This window comes from Bubalus bubalis, chromosome 2 (assembly GCF_019923935.1).
Source record: "Bubalus bubalis isolate 160015118507 breed Murrah chromosome 2, NDDB_SH_1, whole genome shotgun sequence".
Lineage (NCBI taxonomy): Eukaryota > Metazoa > Chordata > Mammalia > Artiodactyla > Bovidae > Bubalus > Bubalus bubalis.
In genome coordinates, this window is record NC_059158.1 from 2,932,690 (window position 1) to 2,956,194 (window position 23,505).

General features: G+C 49.0%; 1 protein-coding gene across 1 annotated transcript in view; it reads left to right on the forward strand.

The window, feature by feature from the left end:
- Positions 1–23,505, forward strand: part of FARS2 (phenylalanyl-tRNA synthetase 2, mitochondrial) — a 230,832-nt gene that overhangs the window by 16,103 nt on the left and 191,224 nt on the right. Inside the window, exon 3 of the mRNA XM_045162344.1 lies at positions 8,367–8,408. The gene's annotated coding sequence lies outside the window, so the exon portion shown is untranslated. The remainder of the gene's footprint in view (positions 1–8,366; positions 8,409–23,505) is intronic.

A 23,505-nucleotide genomic window follows, 5' to 3' on the forward strand; every position in this document is an offset into this window, starting at 1 on the left:
GACGTGAAAATTGGAGCTTGCTTCCTTTCAATAAATGATCGAAGAGCCCAGTGTGACCCCCTATAAATCCGGTGAACAGATAACTAGGCTGGCAGTGCACATGGCGTGCCTGGGGAGTCCTCGGCCTCGTGGTGCTCGTAATGCAGGGGATTGACTGGGCTTAGCAGATGGGCGCCGATTGTATTTCCCTCGTTGCTGACAGGTGCGTGATGGCTGCGGGGGGCTCTCCTGGGCTGCCCCCGCCCCCGGGACGCCGAGCGCCCCGCCCCTCCCCTCCCCCTGCGGAAGGGGGCAGCCAGGATCGCTGATGTGGGCTTGTTCCCTTGTCCTAACAGTCAAGGCCTGTGTTCATTATTAGAAAGATTATCTTTGAAGGACGGAAGCATCAGACATAGATCACGGAAAGGCAAGAAATAGGAGAAAACCCCCCTTTGCTGTCCTAAAGCAGTAGTATCGGTCTTGCTCCCGTGATTTTACTCGGCTCTGCCTGTGGTTTCGCAGCTGCCTTTCCTCCCCCTGCTCTGCAGGCTTCGCCGTCACCTTTTAGTGGTCGCATACTTCCCTGTTGTGATTCCGTGCCACTGAGTCCTCGACTCTGTAGTTGACAAGTACCTTGCTCCCAACTCCTTGTGGCTGTTAATAACACCACAAGGCACATCTTTGTGCACGTAGCTATTTCCATATTTTCAATTAGTTTCTTATGATCGAGTCCCTAGTGGTATTATTAGGTCAGAGAATAGAACAGTTTTATGGCTTCTAAAACATGCTGCCAGATTGCTTTCCAGAGGAGTGGAACCAATTTACAGTGCCATCACAGAGTCGTTTGTGTCCCAGATGGCCAGCCAGGATTAGGTGTGCAGCCTCTCACGGCCGGAGAGGAGGGGTGTGGGTATGCGTGTGTGTGCATTTGTGCACGTGTGTGCATGTGCTCTGTGTGTGTGTGTGTAAATCCTTCTGGTTTGTATGTGCACTGATTTAAGCCTCAGTGCTGTTATGCATTGTTCTTAGTAGGAATAGGCTCGGTATCCAGTTCCCATATAAGTTTTGTAGTTCAGAGTTTAATACACAGTGTGGTAGACATGGAGTTAGACTTTCCCGGTGGCTCAGCGGTAAAGAATCTGCCTGCAATGCAGGATTCGCAGGAGACTCAGGTTCAATCCCTGGGTCAGAAAGATCCCCTGGAGGAGGGCACAGCAACTCACTCCAGTATTCTCGCCTGGAGGATCCCTTGGACAGAGGAGCCTGGTGGGCTACAGTCTATGGGGTTGCAAAGAGTTGTACAAGACTGAAGCAACTTAGCATATGTGCACACACAGACATGGAGTTAAGCAAGTATATATACATTTTCTATTTCCCTGGAATTTGAAATTTTAAAAAAGTTGGCAAAGGTGAATTGGCAAGCGCATTTAGCCATTGTGATGAGGTTCTGATTGGCCCCCTGCTTTTCAGGAATGCCTGACGGTTTGGGGGTAAAGGTGGACTTTGAGGAGCTTTGGGAAGCAGGAGGGGAGAGCCCTGGCAGTACCCGAGCACAAGCTCAGGAGCAAAGCTGACCTGGCTGCAGAGTTCACTGCCGAACAGTCTTAGGGTGCTTCAGTAGAGGGCTGAACTGAGGATCTGGGGTTCCGTCTAGGCTTTGTGGGAAAGGTACTGTGATTCATTAGCAGTTTGTTCTAGGTCTATGTCATTGCAATTTTCTTCAATTCTTTATATTTCCCATTGGATCGTAAGCATTTAGTGCCTTTAACTAGAGGCTGGACCTTTTGAAGTTGCCTTTCTGTCACTTCCCTGAAGGGTTGTGTATTATGCGTGCAGGCGATGGTTTTGTGCCTTCTGATTGAATGGTGAATGAATGAGTGAACGGATGAGTGAGGGACGTTAGTACTCCATCTGCATGGTTCCAGGAGAGGTTCTGAAGCCCGGCAGGCAGGCTGTGGGTCTGGGGTGTAGAGCCTGCAGTGAGTGCTCTCCAGGGTATGGGAACTTGATTTTGAGCTGAGAAATTTAGGAGAGGCAATGCTGGAAAAGACCGTAGAGGCGTGTGTGCACGCTTCCAGGGCACCTGACAGGGCCTCCTCATTGGACGGGTGGGGACGCCGAGCCGGGAAGGCCATGTGTCCTGCCCAGGGGCGTCCCGGGTGGACGGCAGCCGGGCGCTCCGAGCTGCCTCCCGGCTCCCAGTGCAGCGCCCTTCACTGTGCTGTCTCAGGGAACTTGGGGAGCTTGTTTTGCCACGTCCACCCCCACCATGCCTTCACCTGATGTGTATTTGGGGTGCTCTTTGCTGTGGACCCACATTTCCCCTCCCTTGTGGCTGTGCAGATATGTGTGTGAGGCTTGTGACCTTGACACAGCAGTCAGACTGGGCTCCAGAGCGGTACAGGCCGAGAGATTTGTCCTGAGAGCCAAGAGAGGGCGCGGGATCAAAACTCAGTTTGGGACCAAATTAGAGCTTCATGGTGTCTCTGAGTTTGAATATGAGCTCTTTTTTCTTTTGTAAGGGAAGACTGGTCTGTGTTAGTTGCGGTACATGATTTTAATGTACATTTGCCACAGCTGCGATCCTTGCAAAAGTCTCATCACGGTCCACATGCGCCGAGCAGAGAATGAAGGTCGTCAGGGAGCAGTGACCCTGGAGCCTGAGAGCAGAAGCCCTGTGGAGGGTGCTCTGCTCCCCCTCCAGCCCCCAGTCCCCATCACTGACATGCTGAGGCTCAGGCTTTACTGGGAGGAAGCCCCCTAGGTGTCAGATGAGACGCGAGGACACAATGCAGGAGCGCCGTCAGCCGCAGGCTCCCTCAGGAGCCCCGTGGGGGCCGCCCGGGGGCTCGAGCGGCGTGCCGAGGGGCTCGGCCGCGGCGGCCCCAGGCCCCCTGAAAGGGGCGACATTTAGCTGGCGAGCTCAGAGTGGTCCTGCTCCTGGGACTTGGGTTTGGGATTGGTGGGTGTTTACATTTCAGGAGAGCTTCTCCTCAGTTCCTATAACCTTGGTGCCCTGGGTGTGACTGCCGAGCTCTGCGGCGCTGGCTCAGTGTGTCCACCCCTTCCTCCCCGGGAGAGCACGGGGTCCTCTGGGCAGACCCGCCGCAGCCCTGCGCTCAGGGCGGTTTGTGTCCACAGCCCTGGAGACCAGCACCACCCTTCCATGCCGGAGCTGCTGACCTGGGTACTCAGCTCAGAGCAGAAAGGAGAGAGGGGCTGACCTGCCCAGGGCGTTTCGCTGTGACGTGCGGAGGTCAGCACCTCTTTACTCTGTCTGAACAGGATTAGTTGTTTCTATGATAGAAACTTGAAACTTCCACAATAAGGAGAAACTGAAAGGAGAGAAAACTTATTCAAAGTTCCTTCCATCTGAATGCCAACCACTCATAATATTAAAAAGTTTCCTTTCATTCTTTTCTGCTGTGTAATTTGTATGTGGCTCTTTTTAGACTGTTTATGAAAGTTTTACCTTTTTCTTTTATGTATCACATATGTTTTTCCTTGTTACTGTATAATTTCCTTTACAGAAATTCAATCTTTCATTGATTGGCCCAGACTGAGATGTATGCTTGTTCTATTAACGTGGGGACTAGAGAGAGGCTCGCGCTTCTCCCCCAGTGAGATAGCGCTGGCTGACCCCAAGCGTTACTGTTTTTAACACAGCAGGGTTTTCTGTATTTGAGACTAGAGTGCTTTCTTTCCTTTTTAACTTCTGTGTATTAAAACATGTGCACATGTATGCAACCCTGATAAACATTACCAAGGGAAAAAATAGTTTATACAGAGTTTTCTTTATTTGTAGGTTGTTGTGTTAAACTCAGAGCCACTAATTTCTATGCCATCCTTTTTAGATTTGGGAAACTCTTTAAGATTGAGACTTTGTCAGCTTTTGACCGTGGTGGCTTAGCCAGCTAAGAAGAAGACCGTGAGCCTCTTTCTCAGTATGGGTGCGGAGGGTGAGTGAGAACCTAGAGTCTGTTGGTGATGGGGACACGGGGCTTGGGTCCCGCTGGCAGGAACAGGAGGCCAGCACCCTCCGCAGACTGCGTGCTCCCGTCAGTGCGATGCATTTTTAATCCGTGTTGATCTGATCTCTTCAGTGTGGCTTCCTGCGATTTACCCACTGTGGATTTGTTTGGGGGTGCAAGTTAGTAGAAATAACTTTGCATTATTGGCTCTAGTGAATGTTTTTGGGTTTTATGCATTATACATACATATTCACCCACAAACCAAGTTTAGGCGTGTAAAGCTCTTTGACTGCCAGTGAACGCTTACACGTGTGCAGCGTCTAAAGCCTGTGGGTAATTAGACACAAGCAGACAACTCGGGACCACCCTCTGGAAGTGGTTCAGATCATGAGCGATGCTGCCGTCCTTCCAGAGGTGCCTTTTGAATTAAAGCACAGCAGTTTCACTCGTGGTATCCATCTGCCCAGAAGTTAAAGTTTACAATGCCAAGAAGCGTGTCTTCTGGGCTTTGCTTACTGTTACTCTGTAGTGAGTCTCGTAGCTTTTCTCTGTGGAGTGTTTGTGTGCGTTTCAGGTGCCTTCTCCCTCACACTTCGTAGCAGCCCTGGGAAGCAGCAGACGGGAGATGTCTTTATCACCTGAGGACTTAACTGTTTGACGTCTGAGGACAATGCTGCCAGCTTAGAAAAGACGTTAGCAGTGGTGCAGAATATTAGAGTGACCCCACAGGGAGAGCCAAGGGAAATCGGGGCTTAAAGACTGGGCCCACGCCTGCAGCCGCTGGGGATGTGCTCACTGAGGAGGGTTTTGAAAAACTGGGTTATTCCCTGGATGGGGTCAGAAGTGAGGGGCTCCTTCTTCCTGTCCCCTGTTCTCGGCTGTTACTTCCTAAAGAGCTGTCACTCAAGATTTTCAAGAGCACAGTGCCCTTGATTGATGGTTGATTTATCAGTTTTAAAGGGGTCCAGCCTGGACTGCAGCAAGGAGATCAAACCAGTCCATCCTAAAGGAAATCAACCCTGTATATTCATCAGAAGGACTGATGCTGAAGCTCCAATACTTTGGCCACCTGATGCAAAGAGACTCACTGGAAAAGACCTTGATGCTGCTGAAGACTGAGGGCAGGAGCAGAAGGGGACGACAGAGGATGAGGTGGTTGGAGGGCATCACCGATGCGATGGACTTGAGTTTGAACAAACTCCAGGAGATAGTGAAGAACAAAGAAACGGCACGCTGCGGTCCATGGGGTCACAGCGTCGGACGTGACTTAGCAGCTGAGCAACAGCAGGCCTGGACCTGAATGAGAAATCGGGTGCCCAGTGTGTTGCGACTGCTGTGAGTGCCACGGGCCAGTGTTGGGCAGTGAAGTCTGTCCCTGTTGGCCCTGCTCCCGTGGCCTTGGGCTTAGTGGGGGAACTGAAGCCCAAGAGCAGACCCAGCACCGGGGCTCCTGTGTTGTAATGGGGGAGGTGCAGGCTGCCAGACAGCTCGAAAGCATGGCCTCTAACCTGATCTGAGGGTTCTGGGGTTGGGGTGGGGAGCGTGAGTGTGCGTGTGTGTTGGGAGGGTGGTGGTGCCTGCAGAGTGACTGTCACCGCCGGGCTTGTGACTCCATGGGTGTGGGTATGCTGGGCGTTGGGAGTTGTCAGGCTTCCCAGATCTCAGTGTAGCAAAACTTGGGCACCTCCAAGCCTTATAATGATACGTGCATATGGATTTTATCCACAGAATGTTTTTGGTATTAAGGAGCCACTGAAGGACAACCTAGACAGCATATTAAAAAGCAGAGACATTACTTCACCAGCAAAGGTCCGTCTTGTCAAGGCTATGGTTTTTCCAGTAGTCACGTATGGATGTGAGAGTTGGACTATACAGAAAGCCGAGCGCCGAGGAATTGATGCTTTTGAACTGTGGTGTTGGAGAAGACTCTTGAGAGTCCCTTGGACTGCAAGGAGATCCAACCAGTCCATCCTAAAGGAGATCAGTCCTGAATGTTCATTGGAAGGACTGATGTTGAACCTGAAACTCCAATACTTTGGCCACCTAATGCAAAGAGCTGGCTCATTGGATAAGACCCTGATGCTGGGAAAGACTGAAGACAGGAGGAGAAGGGGACGACAGAGGATGAGATTGTTGGATGGCATCACCAACTCAATGGACGTGAGTTTGAGTAGACTCTGGGAGTCGGTGATGGCCAGGGAGGCTTGGCGTGCTGCAGTCCATGAGATCGCAAAGAGTCGGACAGGACTGAGTGACTGAACTGAACTGAACTGAAGGACTTTAACCAGTAGAGTGGTTAAAGTTAGTTGACATGGCTCGGATTTCAAGAATAATCTTTTGGGATAAGGAATAGCCCACCTGGATGTTATTTAATCAACTAATATTGAGGGTCTCGGGCCGGTGTTATTAAGCGTTAGGAGCCCTCCCTGCCACGGAGCGCTGGATGCTGTCACCTTTACTTAGGTGCCGCCTGACCTTTGCCCTTTGCTGTACCTTTTGTGTAAAGCTGTCCTGTGTCTTTCCTTGCACGCAGAGCCTGCAGAGCTGCCTGTGAAGTCTAACCCTGTGTGTGACGTCTTGGTCTGGGGCCATAAATACGGTTCTAAAGTCATAAATTATCTGTAATGAAATTCACTATAGATTTACCTAGGTAAATAAATGAATTCTGAAGCCAAAATTATAGAGGGAAGTGGTAAATGCACTTGAGTAAGAAAAAGGAACAAAGAGAAATGGTCATAATACAGTCTGGAAAGGAGAACCCACATCTGAAAAATAGACCTGCACATGAAGAATTTGCAGTGAAGGAATGCCTCTCCCCCGTCTTTCAAGGGAAGAATGACATAAGCAGCAAGAAAACACATTTCCCAAAGCACCACGGTATGTTGGTGTTAACATAATAGTATGGATTTTGAAATGGAACTGTTATTTTGAAGTGAATTTGTTTGCCTGATTTCTGAGGAGGAGACTGGTTTTCAGAGAATCGGGAAACAGCGGGCAGCAGAATCCCCAACACTGTCGTGATGGGCTGGTTGTGTATGTATGTTCAGAGGTGGGTGACCATGAAAAACGGCCAGACAGGAGCCTGCTTCATTTACAGGAGGTCGTTTTCCTCCTGCCGCCTCAACGTGGCGCCAGCAGCGAGTCGCGGGAGACAGGAGGCACTGTGTGCTGCTGAGGCTCAGCCGGTCGTCCTGCGAGGCCTCCCCACAGGAAGTGGTGCCGGGGGCTCTCCAGAGCTCCACTGGCCTCCCCGCCTGACTGGCGGAGCCGTGTGTCTGTTGGCTGACACCTGCTCTTAGACATTATTTGTAGAGAAAAGATCACTCATGGAAGCAGCCAGAGAGATTGTCAGAGGTCAGACATGCTGCTCCCAGGTTCATCGAGGGCGAGGGGCTCGACGGATCAGCTGCTTCTCTGAAGCTGGGTCTGTGCTGAGAGTGGTTTTCCTGTGAGTAAATAGTACGTTCAAATAACAGGTCATAAGCGACACGCCAGAAACAAGCGTAGATTCTTGAAGGTTTGAACGCTGTAAGCAAGACTTTAAAACCACCGAAACAACACAGTAAGAGACCAAAAAGACTGACAGGGAGACACTGAAGAGCTCGGGTGGCCGCAGTCCTGTCGTCCCAGTGAGAAACCAAGCTTGCCAGGGTGACAGTCGGCGCTTTTGTTGTTTTTCTCCTCCTCTACTATTTTTTTTCTTATTCTTCTTAAAAATTTTTCTCTTCATTTTTTTCCTTTTAAATGAACGGTCCACAGAGCTTCTCCAGCCTCCAGGGCCTGAGGCCTTGAATCACCCCAGTATCCTGAAGCTGTTTGACGTGACTGGCACCCGGGAGCCACTCCTCCTGGTCGTGGGGTGATGCTCGCCCTGCCGCTGGACCACGGCCGCTGAGGAGGAGGCCCGGGCAGATCCCGCCAGGTGGTGTCAGCCGGGCAGGCCTGGTGTGCGGCCACCAGGGGGTGGCGTCCTCGGGCCCCGAGCCGGGCCTCCTGCTCTTGGACATCGGCCTCGGCAGCGGCGCGGGCCGACTGTGGCCTCGCAGCGACGCCGGCTGACTGTGGCCTCAGCAGCGTTCTCCCTCAGCGGCCGGCCGGGCGCCTTCGTTCCTCTTTCCTTCCAGCTGTGTTCTCTGTTCTGCCACACACAACCGCGTTGTCCGTTTTCCTCGTGATGCTCTGTTGATTTTACAGTATTTCTAATCGCTGATGACAATGACTGTTTTCCCAATCGGATCAGAGACCCAAGACTTACATTATGGGAAAGGATCTTAGCGATTCCCCTTGTTTACATACTCACAGAGGTTATGTTACTTGCCCAAGGCCACAGCTAGTTGGTCAGAGAACTGGGTTTCAGAGGGCTGCATGAGCAGATATTGAGCGGAATATCCGACTTTTTTTCCTTTGTGTTCATAGAGAGTGGAAACCTGCCTGATCACTTCCAGACCCTGGATCCAGGTGAGAGGCTTGTTAGGGGAAATCATGAGGGACCCCGAGGAGGGACTGGAACCTTACGTGGAGACACCTCCCTCCCCAACCACAGGGCCGGCAGACTGGGTCAGCGCTGTGCACGGGATCTCTTCAACTTAGAATCCAGTGAAATTACCCCTCAAAAGTGAAGGGACATACACTTTCTCAGACAAACAAAAGCCAGAGGAGACACCTCCCCCCCCAGCCCCAAGGCCGGCAGACTGGATCAGTGCTGCGCACGGGCTGCGTGTGGGAACGGCCCAAGACTCACTGATGGCCTGAGCCTGACCAAGTGATGACCACCTAGGCTCCTGGGCCACAGGACAGCCCCGCTGGAGGGCTGCATCGTCCACAGGAAGCCCCCGCCCTCAGCCCACCCACCCACGGCTGCATCCTTCCCCGGCCTGTGAACTTGCTCTGCAGCCTCCCAGGCTCAGGTTGTGGCCTCTGGTTGGAGACCGTGTCTCTCGACAGGATAGCCGTGGGAGAGATGAGACCAGCAGCCACGGCGGGCAGCACTCTTCAGAGCTCCTGGGAGTCAGCTTGTTTGCAGGCCCCCGAGTCCTCTGCTCACGCGGGACAGGGTCCTGATCCCAAACTCCACCCCCGACACCTGGAGGAAAATGGAGCTGTCCAGAGTGCTGGAATCGCTGAGCCTGGACGGAGCCCTGTCCAGCCCGAGGGGCTGTGCCCTACAGGCCCGGAGCACACAAGGGCTAGAGCCCCAGCTTCAGGAGGAGCCTGATCCAGGCCCAACAGGAGGGCCGTGGCTCCTCTGCCCTCCTCACGAACTGGAGCGCAGACGGGGAGCGAGGCCTTCGGGCTGAACACCTGCTGTCTGCTGCAAACCCACCTTAAACTGGACCAGCCCCTCCCCCGGGCCAGTCCTCTATTCATGTGCAAGTTCATTTATCCAAGTAGTTGATATTTTGACTCCTGATGGAATGTTAGGATCTGGGTGTGTAAATATGGGTAAGAAGTGTTTGTTAAACAACCATATTTGTGGGGCAGCTACCGTGTGCTTGAATGATGCGAGAGCTGGAAAGGTGAATAGAGTATGCCCCTTGTCCTTCAGGGGCAGTATCTGATTGGAGAGTTATTCACACGTATTTATTATGTGCCCAGAACCCAGCAAGTCATAAAGAAGCGTCTCTTTATTGTTAATCAGTGTATGGTGCGGACAGGTATAGAGGCTGAGCCCTGAACCCAGCCTGGGGAGGGGGGAGGTTGGGGGGCGGAGAAGGATGAGGACTGAGTGGGCCAGGGGGTGGAGGGGAAGGCAGGGAAGGAGGGGCAGAGACCCTCGGCGCCCCCTGCCCTGACGGAGCAGAGGGTACCCGGCGGGAGGGCTTGGAGCCCAGAGCCCGGAGCCCTGCGCATGGTGGAAGCAGCCCTGTGTCCACCAGAAGGGCAGAGTGGCTGGGGGAAGCTCGAGGGCAGCGGAGGCCGATGGCTCACTCCACCTGCCTCCCTGGGCCTCCCAGAAGGTACACTCGAGCTGGGAAGGTTTCAGATGCACCAACTCCCTGCTTTCCAGATGTTCTGTAGGACTCAAGAAAGGCGCTTGGATGTTAATAGATAGGTTCCAGGATCCAGCTGGTGCAGAAAATGCCTGAGATTAGAATCCACTCTGTCCCTTGGTCTGTGCCTGGCCCAGCAAATGCTGATTCACCAAACGCTTGCTTTTCTAGCTCCATGTCCATTGCCTTTCTCTCCTTTGACATCCTAAACCACTGCCCCTAACATCCTCCTTTGTCTTTAGCTCAAAGTGGCATTTCAGGGGCGGGCTTTGGCCATTTGGTTCAGTTACTCAGTTTTCCTGGGTCTCTCACGTGTTCCATGCTGTCAAACTTTTGATTCTCTTTGTTTTTCCCCCTATTAATCTGTTTCATGTCAATTTAATTTCTAGACCAGCCAGAAGAATCTAGAAGAGTAGAGGAAATTCACATCATAAGATGTGAAAATTCTGGAGCTTTTTCCTCCAATCTGTAATATTATCCCTCTGAAGAAAGTTTTGTGTGTGTGTGTGTGTGTGTGTGTGTGTGTGTTTTCCCTTTTAAGTTCTATTATTTTAAAGCCCCACTGGGTCCCTGGAGCTGATATAATTCTGGTGGACAGGACAGTGTTGCACTCAGCCTATCTTCATACCATCTTGGAATTGCCCTGCTCTGCCCACGAGGGATACCAGGGTTTAGCCATACAAAGATGGGGCTGCTTTTCCATTTTGATTTCAGAGATGCTCAAAAGACTTCCTCCTGCTTCCCTTATGCTCCAGATTATATATAGCAAGTTACACGTACAAGTCATATACTTTTTACTGTGAGTCTCTGTTTTGAATATTTAGGGTGGAAAGCTGCTCTCCTCTGGATTCCTTCCAGGATTTTCTGCTGGCTCCCTGGGAGGATAGTACGGAATGACCAGTTTGGTGATGGGCTCATCACTGCTGAGCCTTAGGGAGGAGCTGGCGGGAAGCTGGCCTCAGCGAGGCCTTTCCCCACCTGCCCCCGGGTCTGCAGTGACAGCAGCTTCTGCTCTTGAGGGCCGAGACTCTGCTCAGAAAAGAGCGAGGATAACGCACGTACACGTTACCTGCTTGAAACTGATAGGCCGCTTACCTCGGATTTAGTCTCTCTACCAATTAATTTATAATCCATTCCACCCTTCTCTTCCCTTACCTGTCAGTCACCACTCTTTTCAGGGATAATTGCAAGGAAGAAGAGACTATGGCTTTCCTTCAAAATGTGTGTCACGGTTTTACTCTGCTATTACCTGCAAAGGTGGACCACCCACCTCTCCACCACCTTTTCTTCCCTTTCTCAGTTCTTCTTCTGTTTCTTGTTTTTTGAACATGTTAGTGAAAGGCCATTTGTATAATTTTGGTGAAATGAATTTCCATTTGCCAATGTATGAAGAGCACACGTTCCGGGAGCCAGATCATAGGTGCCTAATTGATTGTGTACAGAGAGTTTTGGAGAAAACGTGGCTGTTGGCCCTAACACTTGGATGAAGCGAAGGCTGGAATGCAGCCTTCCCCTGCCTTTCCGGGCTTGGCTGGCGGTCCCGGAGTGCTGGGAAGATGTGTGCTGAGGCTACGGGCTCAGTGGAAGGAGCATCGATAGGCTCTCCACCTGGAACACATCAGGAGTCCCCTTGTTCCTTCCCTGCCTCCTTAGACGGCCCTGTTGAGAGACGAGCCGTCCTGCTGTAGGAAGGCGCGTCAGCAGCGCTTCAAACACCTGAGTCCTTGTCTTCGCTGCAGCTCACGGGCGCAGAGCTGAGAAACTGGCGCATTTATCAGAAATGGCTTCCACCTCTCATGATACTCATTTTTAGTTTTGTTAATAAAGAATGTTTCTGTGTGGCTTGGCTGCTTCATAGATTAGTAACATATCAAGTCCTTGGGACCTCTCATCCACCCGAAAGCTGGGAGCTCTGGGGGTGTTTTAAATTTTCCACTCTGTCCCAGGGGAGAGGAATTGCTGACATACTGTGGGCCAGAGCCCCTAAAACAAACCTATTTCCGCCTTTTATACCAAAGCTGGGGGGTTGCTGGCGTGATGCGTTGTTGATTTTGCTTCCTGATGCTGAGTACACCTGACAGGTCTGCCGTCCGGCAGTGGGCGGGGACTCGCGGGGACTGGTGTGAGCCCAGCTGCTCTTCTGCTCCTGGGCAGGGGCCAAGTTGAGCAGTGTCCACCCTGCAAACACGAGGATCGCTTCGTTGCTGAAGATCGGGGGCCACAAGCATCTCTGGTGGTCTGTCGTGGGACACATTACCTTCCTACGGCTCAGATAACAGATTTTAAAAGAGCCGTGTCAGGTAGAACTATTTTGCACACATTTTCAGGTTAGAAGTAAAAAGAACAAATGTCCAGTTATTTACAAAGGTGCCTGTCACAACTTATGCTTTTTGATAAAATATTCCAAATAATCCACAATATTTTTCTTACTAAACACTATGAGAAAGATGAAAGGCAGATGACCAGATATTTCTATTATATGCAGTATACATATTGGATGAATTCCTTTAACACGGTCATCACTGTGGTAGTAAAATGTCAAGAATTTCAAGTTCAAGGGAAGAAGTCCGAAGTTTAATTAAAAAATGTGAAGCCGTTATAAACATCACTAGTAATCAGTGAAATGAATATAAAAGCGTGCATTTCTAAGCATCAGATTGGCAGAGGCGAGACGACAGCGCTCGGCGTCGGGTGGGGGGGAGGAACGTGATTCTCGGGCAAGACGACAGCGCTCGGCGTCGGGGGGGGGTGGGGAGGAACGTGATTCTCGGGCACACCTGGTGAGTGTCGGCCGCTTGCCAGTGTATTGTGACGACTCAGGAGATGTGCGTGCTTTCTCGATGTGACAGTGATCGTCATCCACGATTGCTCAGTGCAGCTCCATTATTTCTTGTGACCATCAGTGGGGCGCTTCGCAGGCTCGGTGCCCCCGAGATGTGACTCACCGCACGGAGGGCTTGCACTTACCCCAGGGGAAGCCCAAGTTGCTGCGCTGGTGACTGAAAGGATGTTTATCCTGGATAGAACGAACACAGGCTCTAGAGCAGAGGTCTTGACGTGTTGTCAAAAGGAACACTTTTTCTTTTCCTTCTGTAAGTCATGAACATCTGCATGGGGCCATCCTGGCCAGCCAACTCACAAACAGGCTGGTAGAAGTTAACTTTGATAATCTGAGGTCGGCCAGCAAGTTTCTGTAGGATACTGATTTCCGAAATCAGTCACGTTCTCCACCTCGTTCAGTTTTTCCCACCGTTGATGCTTCAAAATTGTGACCACCTGGAAGAGCTCGCCCGTGTCTCTTAATTGGCTGCAATTGCTGTCCTGCCCAGGAGAAGGCAATGGCACCCCACTCCAGTGTTCTTGCCTGGAGAATCCCAGGGACGGGCGAGCCTGGTGGGCTGCCATCTGTGGGCTCGCACAGAGTCGGACACGACTGAAGTGACTCAGCAGCAGCAGCAGCAGCAGCTGTCCTGCCATCATTGATGTGCTTGTGAGCTGTTTTTGGTCATAACATTTTTGATACCAAATGCATTTTTTTTTTCCTTTCAAATTTTCCAGACACCAGCTGGGTGTCCTATAATTAAATTCTGTACTGACTACCCAGCATTAGCTTAAACCCTGTAGGTAAAGGGCTAAGTCCCACCGGACTCCCCCACCTCCTTCAGATGCTAGTCACTCACCATCCGGGTCTCCATCTATACCTCTCGCCACCCAGGTGGAAATTTTTGGTTTTAACAATGCCGTCCTCAGGTTCAACAATGTGCTAGATTGGCTCACAGAATGCAGACAGTGCTTTACTTGGGGGTTTACGGGTTTATGGTGAAAGATATAATTCAGGAACAGCTACCTAGGAGGATGTGTGGTTTGGGGGCCAGGTGGGAGCGCGGGGCCCCTCCACCCTCCTAGCACCTTGGTGTGCTTGCCACCGGAACACTCTCCGAACCCCATTGCTTAGGGATTTTTATGGAGGTTTTATCATATGTAGGTCTGATTACAACAAGTACAAGGATATTGTGGATTAGAAGAAAATCAGAAACATGTGGCATCAAAGAAATTTCATGTTCATTAACAGACCTCTTTGGATTATGCCTCCAGGCTTCCCCAGAGATATCTTCATTCATTAACTCCGACGGGATCATTAGATTTGAGTAGTTAGAACATGTGAGCATGTGAACATATGTACTTTGTAACTTCTAAAAGACTGTACAAATGTGAGTATTACTAGGTCAGTACTGTTGGTTGATCATCTTATTAAAGATTGCCAAATATTTTGGGGTCCATCATTTATTAGGCACTCTGAAGTTTTCAGGTCGCCTTTGGATAAAAGATTTAATTTTTTCTCTTGTATTGTTTGGTTGCATTAATCATGGCAGTCTGCATTTTAATGTCTCCTTTTTTAAAGTGTGTTTTTTGGACTGCTGAGTTGTCATTTTAAAGTGCTTTGTACATAGATACTCAGAATGAGAGGTTAGCCAGAGCCGTGTTCCCCGTCTTCTGGGAGCATTTAAATGTCTCCGCCTTCCCCACGCCCAGCCCACCATGCACCTGCTCTGCCCCTTAGGATTTGCCAGTCACAGGTGCTTAGTGCTTTAGGCGCTCAGTCATGTCTGACTCTTTGCGACCCCATGGACTGTAGCCCACCAGGATCCTCTGTCCATGGGATTTCCCAGGCAAGAATACTGCAGTGGGTTGCCATTTCCTCCTTCAGGGAATCTTCCCGGCCCAGGGATCAAAGCCGCGTCTCTTGCATCTCCCCACATTGGCAGGCGAATTCTTTACCACTAGCACCACCTGGAAAGTCCATATACCATAGGGGTCCAGGCCAATTTCAGAGAACACTGGCTGCTTCTCAGGGCCTGGTACTACCCCGCTATATATTGTGTTGGCCAAAAAGTTTGTTCAAGTTTTTCTGTAAGATGTTGTGGGTTTCACATCTTAAGGAAAAAGCGGGATGAACTTTTGGGCCAGCCAGTAGTCCCGGTCTTAAAGGGGACGTTGCTCTGAACCCGTTGTCCACTGTTCCTGTGTAACTCATGTCAGGATGTCTGGGTGGTTCAGTGAAAATCACGTGCAGTTTCATCAGTCCTTATGTGCCAGCTCTTCTGCAGTGACCTTACGTTATTTCTAGTTTTCACAGAAACTGTGAAATGGGTATTCCTCACCCCCATTTTTCAGAGAAGAAATTACAGTCCTGAGAGGTAGCATGACTTGTCAGCCTCCAGGTAAGGTTTGGGAAGTTCGGGAGCTGGAAATCAAGCCCAGGGCTGCTTTGCTCAGGTTACCGAGGGACCTTGGGCACTCACAGTGCGGTGAGCCCTGGACGGAGACCAGGAACGCACAGAAAACTCCGCACCCCCCGACCCTCCTGAGGAGGGTGCTGCCTGTTCCTCATCAGGATGCCGAGGAGGTTCTAGAAGGACTTAATTGAAAGCTCTGCATAAATGCATGACTTTATATTAGGTTGGCAGAGGTTTCCTGCCAATATATGAAGTGCTGAGAATCAATAGGAAGAAGTTTACGGTTATAAAGTAGAAATGAGCAGAGCATGAAAGGCTAATTGGGACGTGTGGAATGTTAGAAGACCTGCAGATTTATGTATGTGAGGTTTGGAAGATGCTCCCCTAGCAGCTTCCTGCTGGTTTTGATAATGATGATGGACTGAAAGTAGCTGAGCTCCTCAGATGAGCCCAACGGCTTCATTTAAACGCGTGCTCTCCCAGATTACCCTCCTCTCCTTGTACCTGAAGAGCATGAACCTGTGTTCCACTGGCTGTAAGATGATTTAGGGTCAGAGAGGAAGTGAAGAAAACAAGGCACTATTACGTGACTTCAACACTGTTTATCCGAGTCCTGCCCCTGAGGTTGTGCCTGAGCCCCTAGCGTGAATGGCAGGGGTGGGGTCAGTGCCCCCAGGGAAAGGTGCTCCCAGTCGTTACAAGGGAGTAAGACCACAGTGGTTCAGCAATGACAGCAGATCTAGACTCGCTTTCATTCAGCAAAGCGACTAATTCTGAGTTGAGTCGGCTGTCACGATTATAGACCAAATGAAGAATGCTGTACTAACATTGAGTTTTTGATACAATTTTTAAAATGTAATCCAAAACACTTTTTTTTTGTATCAGTAACTTCTAAAATGTACCATTCTACTTTTTTAATTGTCTAGGCATTTTCTTCCATCAAGTACTTTTTTTGTGCTGTTTCGATGGAATTCTGTCAGTGAAATGAAAGGAAACTAAGCCTATGAAGAACCAATATTTAAGTGATGCTGTTTATTTTTTTCTTTTAGGCTATACCACACTGCACGTGGGATCTTAGTTCCTCGACCAGGGATCAAACTCACACCCTCTGTAGTGGAAATTCAGAATCTGAACCAGTGGGAAAACCAGGAAGTCCCAATGCCATATACTTTGATTTTACTTAAATAGGCGGGAAAGGAGAAGAAAGCACTTTGTGTGTGGAGCTCACACACTGTGTGCCGGCACCCTCCTAGATTCCACGTGTTTACATATATGTGTGTTGTATGTCTGTATACTGTTATACCACGTTGTCTGCCTAGTATTTATAACCATTTTGCAGATGACAAAACTGTGGTTTAAAGAGATCAAATGACTTGCTACTTAACATGGGTTTAGAATTTGAACCCAGGACTTTTTCTTTCAAAGCTCTTATTTTCGTTGGTATCTGTCTTGCGAAGACGAAACTGCAGTTATCAGAAGGTTACAGAACATGACATGGTGAAGCTGTAGCGTTGCTTTCGATCTAGTTGCTTTGAGCAGCACGGTCTTGTTAAGTAGGTGTTTCATGAGGGTCCTAGGGTGAGTCTAGAGAATGTGTGAGGGGAGTCGGGCCTCCCTAGGGGTTGAGCGTTTTTCCAAGGATCTCATCCTCTAGAGCAGAGGAGCGTGCCTTTCTCAATTGCTGGTCTCTGGTTATAATTGATTTTTAGAAATTCTCTTTGGCAGCTGTCACTTCTGAAGCTGTGCTATTTGGCTACTGTTTTTCTTCACATGGGGGCTTTCCTGGTAGCTCAGATGGAAAAAAAAAAAATGCTCCTGCAATGTGGGAGACCTGAGTTTGATCCCTGGGTGGGGAAGATCCCCTGGAGAAGGGAATGGCAACCCACTTGTGTCCTGCCTGGAGAATCCTACGGACAGAGGAGCCTGGTGGGCTACAGCCCATGGGGTCACTTGTCCGACTTGGCCACTTAGTATTTTGAGCCGTGCCCAGCGAACTGCCAGACCAGCAGCACAGCACCTACACGTCTGGTGTGACTTTGAGCTCGGCCCGCGCTCATCCGCCTGTGCGCCCTCTGCTGTGCCTTCCCTGGTCCTCACTGGCTCTCCAGACTTAAGGCGTCCACCACTGACCATCCCCTCGGGGTCTCGCCTCTTCCGTGGACACACGCCCCTCGTTCTCTGCGTTGGCCCCTCCTCCTGCACCTCTGCAGGACTCTGGCCGTCCTCTCGTCAGTGAGGCGCTCCCTTGTCAGCGTGTTTCTCTGTGTAACTCAGTACCGAGGTGCTCCAGCTTTATATATTTAAGGTCTTTGATGTTGGGGATGACTATTTGAACAACAGTATTTTACACAAAGTGGGAGTTAAAAACCCCTTTACAAATGATTTCAGTGTGACTTCATTTTAGTAAACTCACTGGCAGCATAGGGTTTGGTCAGGGACTGTATCACAAGGGGCACAGGAGGCCTGGCACTTGCACATCATTTGTGGGGCTGCCAACCAGGGCACTCCCGCTGGGAGATCCGATCGGCCCTCTCTGTTCAAGACGCGTAAACCGTTTGGCCTTGCAGTCCAGCTTGTAGGAGTTTGTCCTAAAAATGCTGTTATGTATATGCAACCATATGTGTACAAGGGCATTCTTTATAGATTTATTCATTTTAGCAAAATATTGGAAAAAGTTCAATGTTCAGTAGGGAAATGGCTGAATACATTGTGGGACACTCGTATGACGAAAGACTGCCCCGGGCAAAAGAATGGAATAGATCCACACGCACCTTCCCTGTGAATTCTTCACTGACAAGAATAAGGTGCAGAACAGACGCTAACATTTGTGTAAAGTTAAGTCTGACTCCGGAGAAGGCAGTGGCACCCCACTCCAGTACCTTTGCCTGGAAAATCCCATGGACAGAGGAACCTGGTGGGCTGCAGTCCATGGGGTTGCTACAAGTCGGACACGACTGAGCGACTTCACTTTCACTTTTCACTTTCATGCATTGGAGCAGGAAATGGCAACCCACTCCAGTGTTCTTGCCTGGAGAATCCCGGGGACGGGGGAGCCTGGTGGGCTGCCATCTATGGGGTCGCACAGAGTTGGACACGACTGAAGCGACTTAGCAGCAGCAGCAGCAGCAGCAGCAAGTCTGACTCAGTTGAAAAGACCCTGATGCTGGGAAAGATTGAGGGCAAGAGGAGAAGCGGACGACAGAGAATGAGATGGCTGGATGGCATCACCGTCTCAATGGACATGAGTTTGGGTAAACTCTGGGAGTTGGTGATGGATAGGGAGGCCTGGTGTGCTGTAATTCATGGGGTCGCAAAGAGTTGGACAGGACTGAGCGACTGAACTGAACCGAAGTCTGCAGGGGGGCGTGTGTGTGTGTGTGGGTGCATACAGCTCTACGGCGTGGAAACTTGCTTGTAGGGAGGTCGAGGAGGCAGTGGAATTTACTCTTCACTGCTTACCTTTTCATAACATTTCAATGTTATTATTATAATTTTTTCTATGAAAAATATCAGATTAATTTTTTAAAAGTCAGAAGTCTGACAGTTCAGACTTATTCCCAAGTCTGTTGACTTAACAACAGTAGGTGAGATAATGTGTGTAAAGAGCTTAACATAGTTCCAGATCTAACAGCGTGTAAATGAAGCTGAGTGGGGGCTGTGGCAGAGACGGTGGAGCTGGGTGAGGACGCCAGGACTTTACACCAGGAAGTCCTGGGGGCGAAGAACAACAGATGTCCCGTCCCCCAGGTCAGCCTCACCTGGGTATCTGGGTCCTCACAAAGAGATGGTCGGAAGTGTGAAATAGTTTATAGTTCTGGTGCGTTGGTTTAAAAGATAAAGTTAAGAAGTAATGTTTTTCTTTGTTCTTGTCTGCATTTTCATGTTTTTTTTTTTTTTTTTTTTTTAACATAAAGTGATCGTGAATCACTTAATGTCAGAGAAAAAAATTAAAAGCTGTATGTGTCTCCTCAGGGCAGAAGCAAGTATTGAGTCAAACTTCGCAGCCTTGACAGATAAGCTGTGCTCTCTTGTGGTGTGGAGCCTTGGCCATCACTATCGAGCTCCTGGTGTGTCTAAGCCTGGTTTTGAGGAGCAGGCTCTCTGACTCTAAGGTTAGGATCTGATACTGCCATCTGAGGATGTCCATCGCGGGTTCACGCTTTCCGTGAAGCTGCTGGGGTGGGATCTGGCTTCTCACACGTGACCGTCTGCTGGGGCCTCTGACCTGTGAGAGCCCCGGTCCCTGGCGCAAGTGGCCACCAGCTGTGCTTGTCAGGAATTCCTGCGTCCAGTTCTGCGTCTGCACCTTGGGTGATGGTCAGTGACTCGCACACTTGCAGCTTCCTTGTCCGTTTCAGTTTTGCTCCACCCGACCCTCTGTGACGACCAAGGCCGGAGAGGGACAGGTATTCTCCTGGAAACCCTGCCAAGGGGAGGTGGGGATGACACGGAGAAGAGACCCCGGTGACCCACGGGCGACCACGGGTGTGCACGGTCCACGTTTCTTCTGAGTGTTACGGGTTTCTGGTTTGGTGGGCTGTGCTCAGAAGACCATTAATAGATGTGTTTTTAATCTTTGTGTCCTGCAGTTAGGTAATGATGTTATTTTGTGTTTTTACCAATATTAAAAAAAATCCATGCTGCTAAGTCGCTTTGGTTGTGTCCAACTCTGTGCGACCCCATAGACAGCAGCCCACCAGGTTCCGCCATCCCTGGGATTCTCCAGGCAAGAACACTGGAGTGGGTTGCCATTTCCTTCTCCAATGCATGACAGTGAAAAGTGAAAGTGAAGTCCCTCAGTCATGCCCGACCCTCAGCGACCCCATGGACTGCAGCCTTCCAGGCTCCTCCATCCGTGGGATTTTCCAGGCAAGAGTACTGGAGTTGGGGTGCCATTGCCTTCTCTGAAAAAAAATCCATAAGTGATTTAATTAAATGCACAGATGTCGTTCAGATAGAAAGGATTTCAAACCTTTCTTCTTCTGAACAGATATTCTTAGCTGAAAGAATAACATGTTTCTGATCAATTAGAAATTAGGAATAAATCATTTTTCTATAATATTTCAGCAGTGCTGTTGGGCGACATACAGTTACATTAGGTGATTCAGTGTGTAGAGATGTCATGAATTAGTTTTTCACTATTCCCATCAGAGATTTAAGTTTATGGAGAAATTGTGTGGTCAGTCATCAAAGAAAACATATATAACAAAGTAAAACGTTAAAAAAAAAAACCTTAACATCTGGTATATAAACAGAGGGGCTTCCCAAATGGCTCAGCGGTAAAGAACCAGCCTGCCAGTGCAAGAGACGTAAGAGCTGCGGGTTCGACCCCTGGGTGGGGAAGATCCCCTGGAGTAGGAAAAGGCAACCCACTCCAGTATTCTTGCCTGGAGAATCCCATGGTCAGGGGAGCCTGGTGGGCTACAGTCCGAAAGAGTGTGACTGGACTGAGCTACGGAGCGCCCGTGTGTATAAACAAACATGGACTCTTACTTAGTGCCGTCGTCAAGTAGTCAGCGGCAGCGATTTTACCTACAGGAGTGCAGTCGGCAGAGGGCGCCTGTGCCTTTAACTCCATTCTTTTCATACTTGGGGCAAGTGTTTTGCCTTTTGCAGAGAAGAGAGAGGCAGGAGAGGTGGTTTTTCGGGAGGTGCTGAACTCCGCGTTGCTGCCCCCACTGGCCGAGTGTCTTTCTAGCACAGACTTCAGGAAGCAGTGGGCCTAGCGCTTCGGTACAGAGCTCCTGTGAGACTTCATAGGAAAATTACAGAGGCATAGATGGAATCGAACCATTCACTTTCACCCTTTTCCTCTATATCATTTTATTTTCATTGCCGACTAAAAATTGTCACTTAACCATGCAGTTCTGTAAGAATGCAGTCGCTGGCCTCGATAGCTGCTGACCTTCACCAGCCCCTGCAGGAAGTGCAGGGTGCTGATCAGGAGCCAGGCACTCTGCTCCAGGAAAAACTGGAAGAACAGGCCTTCAGATAGTCAGACATTTTCAGGAGAAGATTGTATGAGCCCAGTTCTTGCAACTCTGTATCTAGAAAAGCACTAAAATCATGACTGCAGACACCTGTTCCTCATGACTAGCAGTGTGTGCGTGCACGCTAAGTCATGTCAGTCGTGTCCGACTCTTTGCAACCCAGTGGACTGCAGCCCACCAGGCTCCTCTGCCCATAGAATTTCCCAGGCAAGAATACTGGAGTGGATTGCTATGCGCCCCCTTCAGGGGATCTTCCAACCCAGGGATTGAACCTTCATTTCTTACATCTGCATTGGCAGGCAGGTTCTTTACCACTAGCGCCACCCTGGAAGCCCGTGACTAGCAGTAATGTTCTGCAAAAATACGTGTTTCATTGTATGTACCGCCTTTACCAGAATTACATATATGCTGGCTGCCCTCCCCCCACCTCTTTGGAGCAGTTTCTCAGATCTATCATGAGAGGCTGTCTCCTGGGCTCATTTTGCTCCAGATAAAAACTCATAACTCCCAGGTTGTGCATTTTTTTCAATTGACATTATTTATCAGATCTATTTCCTTTGAGATTAAAACAACCTAAAAGATAAGGTAGTTCTTAGTAAGAAAGCTCATTGTGGAGGGAAACATATCTTAGTTCTAAATATTATATATCATTCTAGAGTTATAAAACAAGACGGGCTTTTTCTCTGAAAGAACAAAGATCTGGCAGTTGATGGTTTTTAAAAGTCAGAGAGACTTTATTTCATTCCTGTGTAACTGGAAGCTGGGAGTCTTCAAAGTGTTTCTAAAACCAAAGATATTTCTTCACATGTATGGCAACTCATAAATCTGTGGGCAAATAAACTGTTTTCAAAAGCCCAGATTTGTTTTTGAAATAAAATATACGCTTGTGTTTCCCAGATCTGTATTTAAAATGATGCGCAGAGCTATTTATGTGGTGTCAGACTCGAAAAGACCGCCAGCATTTCAAAGCTCTCAAGTAAACAGTGGCTGACTCTGTCACTCCCTGCAGAAATCTTTCCCAACTGTTTTTTAACCTTGCAAATTTTTTGATACTTGTAAATATCCAAAGATGGCTCAGTGGGTAAAGAATCCACCTACAGTGCAGGAGACAGGACACTCAGGCTTGATTCCCGGATCAGGAAGTTCCCCCGGAGAACTTGGCAACCTGGCAACCCCCTCTGTATTCCTGCCTGAAAAATCCCACGGACAGAGGAGCCTGGCGGGCTGCAGTCCCTGGGGTCACAAAGAGTTGGACACTGGTGAATAAACACACACACAGTCTTACATTTTCGTGGGTCAAATATATGTATCATTTGTTTCTTTTATTTCCTTGTTAAACAGTCATTCCTAACCCCAGATCAGTTGAAGAATTACTCATATTTCTTCCATTTGCTTAAAAAAAATACTTTCAAAACATTACAGAACTTTCTCTTGTCTTGTTTTGGCATGTCAGATGAAGTGAAGATCAGATCATTTTTCTACCAAATACTTAGTTTCTTAACACTTTCTTATATGAGCCATTTCTATCTTGATTAATGAAAATATAAAGTTTTTAGATATCTCTGCATGTATTTGCTCTTTCAGTTCTTGCACCAGTTTTTATTATTATTATTTTCCTATTAATTTTTCAAAAAATTCCTGGCTTCTATCACTTGTTTAATTTTTGAAATGAACATGGGGATTATTTTTATTTACTTTTTAATGTACTTTATTTTATTTTTATATTTTCTTGGTCATGCTGTGTGGCATGTGGGGTCTTAGTTACCCAACCAAGGATCAAACCCGCACCCCTTGAATTAGAAGGTTGGAGTCTCAACCACTGGACCAGGGCAGTCCTAGGGATCATTTTTAAAGTTGGAGAGTTGAACCATAAAGAAAGCTGAGTGCCGAGGAACTGATGCTCTCGAACGGTGGCGCTGGACAAGACTCTTGAGAGTCCCTTGGACAGCAAGGAGATCAAACCAGTCAATCCTAAAGGAAACCAACCCTGAATATTCACTGGAAGGACTGACACTGAAGCTCCAATACTTTGGCCGCCTGATGTGAACAACAGTGGACTCTGGGTTCGACCTGGGCTCTGGCTCTCACCAGGACCCCTGTTTTCCATGTGTTTGTACAGCCTCGTTTTCCTTTTCTACAAAGTATCAATCTTGAATTGTGCTGATGACTAGATGAGGGGATATCTGTGAAGTGCTCAGTGGCTCAAGAAATACTAGTCGTAATAATGCCGTGATTATTCTATTATTCATCTGTTCTTCCCCCAGACCTTTTGCAAGAGGTGGTGGTAAAACAATGAGCAACTTTTAGACCTTTTTCTCTTTGATCTGTTGTAAAGGTC